We start from the raw sequence: 3,377 nt of genomic DNA, 5'->3' as shown, positions 1-3,377 counted from the left end.
AGAAGCGAAGTCTCGTTCTAAGAAGCATCAGTACCCTTTTGTTTCGATTCGTAGACATCTGCAAATGCTATTTCCTAGCAAGGAAGTGTCGCATTTACATTCTTTTGAAGTGAATACGATGTATACATGACACTTCGCAATGAAAATTATATCTTATCATGAAACATAGAAATGAGATGCGATTTCGCGTTTCAAGAAGCATTAGAACTCTATTGCTACGATACGTAGACATCTGTAGACGCTATTACCTAGGAAGAAAGTGTCGCATTTACATTCTTTTGAAGTGAATACGAAGTATACATAACACTTGGCAATGAATATTATATCTTATCATGAAACATCGAAATGAAGTGCGATATAGCGTATTAAGAAGCATTAGAACTCTATTGCTTCGATACGTACACATCTGGAAACATAATTTCCTAGAAAGCAAGTGTCGCATTTACCTTCATTTGAAGTGTAGACCAGGAATACATAACACTTCGTATTGGATATTATATCTTATCACGAAACATAGAAGTGAGACGCAATATCGCGATTTAAGAGGCATTAGAACTCTATTGCTACGATACGTAGACATCTGCAAACGCTATTTCCTAGCAAGGAAGTGTCGCATTTACATTCTTTTGAAGTGATTACGGGGTATACAAGACACTTCGCAATGAATAATATATCTTATCATGAAACATAGAAATGAGATGCGACATCTCGTTTTAAGAAGCATTAAAACTCTATTGTTTCGATTCGTAGACATGTGGAAGCGCTATTTCCTAGCAAGGAAGTGTCGCATTACATTCCTTTGAAGATAATACGAGGTATACATGACACTTCGCATTGAATATTAATACTGATCATGAAACATAGAAGTGAGATGTGATATCGCGTTTTAAGGAGCATTAGAACTCTATTACTACGATACGTAGACATCTGCAGACGCTATTTACTAGGAAGGAAGTGTCGCATTTACATTCCTTTGTAGTGTAGACGAGATATACATAGCACTGCACAATGAATATTATATCTTATCATGTAACGCAGAATTGAGGTGCGATATCGCGATTTAAGAAGCATTGGAATACTATTGCTTCGATACGTAGACATCTGCAAACGCTACTTCCTCGCAAGGATGTGTCGCATTTACATTCTTTTGAAGTGAATATGAAGTATACATGACACTACGCAGCGAATAATATATCTTATCATGACGGTTATAAATGGGGAGCGATTTCGCGTTTTAAGAAGCATTAGAACCCTACTGCTTCGATACGTAGACATCTGCCATTGCTATTTGTTAGCAAGGAAGTGTCGCATTTACATTCATTTGAAGTGTATGCGAGGTATTCAAGACACTTCGCAATGAATATTATATCTTATCATGATACATAGTAATGAGTTGCGATATCGCGTTCTAAGAAGGATTAGAACTCTAATGCTACGATACGTAGACATCTGCAAACGCTATTTCCTAGCATGGGACTGTCGCATTTACATTCATTTGAAGTGTAGACGGGGAATACATAACACTTCGCCATGAATATTATATCTTATCATGAAACATAGAAATGAAATGCGGTATCCCGTTTTAAGAAGCATTAGAACTCTATTGCTTCGATACGTAGATATCTGCAAACGCTATTTCCTAGCAATGGAGTTTTGCATTTACATTCTTTTGAAGTGAGTACGAGGTATACATGACACGTCGCATTGAATACTATATCTTATCATGAAACATAGAAATGAGATGCGATATCGCGTTTTGAGAAGCATTAGAAATCTATTGCTATTATACGTAGACTTCTGCAAACGCTATTTTCTAGCGATGAAGTGTCGCATTTACATTCTTTTGAAGTGAGTACGAGGTATACATGACTCTTCGCAATGAATATTATATCTTATCATGGAACATAGAAATGTGATGCGATATCCCGTTTTAAGAAGCATCAGAACTCTATTACTTCGATACATAGACATCTGCAAACGCTATTTCCTAGCAAGGAAGTGTCGCATTTACATTCTTTTGATGTGAATACGAGGTATACATGACACTCCGCAGTCAATATTATATTTTATCATAAAACATTGAAATGAGATGCGATATCTCGTTTTAAGGAGCATTAGAATTCTATTGTTTCGATACGTAGACATCTGAAAACGCTACTCCCAATCAAGGAAGTGTCGCATTTACATTCATTTGAAATGAATACGAGGTGTTCATGACACTTCGCAGTGAATATTATATCTTATCATGGAACATAGGCATGAGATGCGATATTGCGATTTAAAAAGCATTAGAACTCTATTGCTACGATACGTAGACATCTGCAAACGCTATTTCCTAGCAAGGAAGTGTCGTAGTTACATTCTTTTGAAATGAATACGAGGTATACATAACACGGCACAATAAATATTATATCTTATTATGAAACATAGAAATGGTATGCGACATCGCGATATAAGAAGCATTAGAACTCTATTGCTCCGATATGTAGACATCTGCAATCGCTACTTTCTAGCAATGAAGTGTCGCATTTACATTCTTTTGATGTGAATACGAGGTATACGTGACACTTCGGAATGAATATTATATCTTATCATGAAACATAGAAATGACATGCGACTTCGCGATTTAAAAAGCATTAGAACCCTATTGTTTCGACACCTAGACATCTGGAAACGCTATTTCCATGAAAGGAAGTGTCGCATTTACATTCATTTGATGTGTAGACGAGATATACATAACACTTCGCAGTGAATATTATATCTTATCATGAAACATAGAAATGAGATGCGATATCGCGTTTTAAGAATCATTAGAACTCTATTGCTTCGATACGTAGACATCCGGAAAAAGCTATTTCCTAGCATGGAAGTGTCGCATTTACATTCTTTTGAAGTGAATGCGAGGTATACGTGACACTTCGCAATGAATATTATATCTTATCATGAAACATAGGAATGAGATGCGATATCTCGTTTTAAGAAGCATTAGAACCCTATTACATCGATACGTAGACATTAGCAAACGCTATTTCCTAGCAAGGAAGTGTCGCATTTACATTCATTTGAAGTGTATGCGAGGTATACATAACACTTCGCAATGAATATTATATCTTATCATGAAACATAGAAATGTGATCCGATATCTCGTTTTAAGAAGCATTTAAACCCTATAGCTTCGATACGTAGATATCTGCAAACGCTATATCCTAGGAAGGAAGTGTCGCTTTTACATTCGTTTGAACTGTGTGCGAGGTATACATAACACTTCGCAATGAATATTATATCTTATCATGAAATACAGAAATGAGATGCGATATCGCGTTTTAAGAAGCATTAGAACACCATTGCTTCGATACGTAGACATCTGCCAACGCTAT

Source organism: Xylocopa sonorina, unplaced genomic scaffold, assembly GCF_050948175.1.
Source record: "Xylocopa sonorina isolate GNS202 unplaced genomic scaffold, iyXylSono1_principal scaffold0275, whole genome shotgun sequence".
Lineage (NCBI taxonomy): Eukaryota > Metazoa > Arthropoda > Insecta > Hymenoptera > Apidae > Xylocopa > Xylocopa sonorina.
This window is presented reverse-complemented; position numbering follows the sequence as displayed.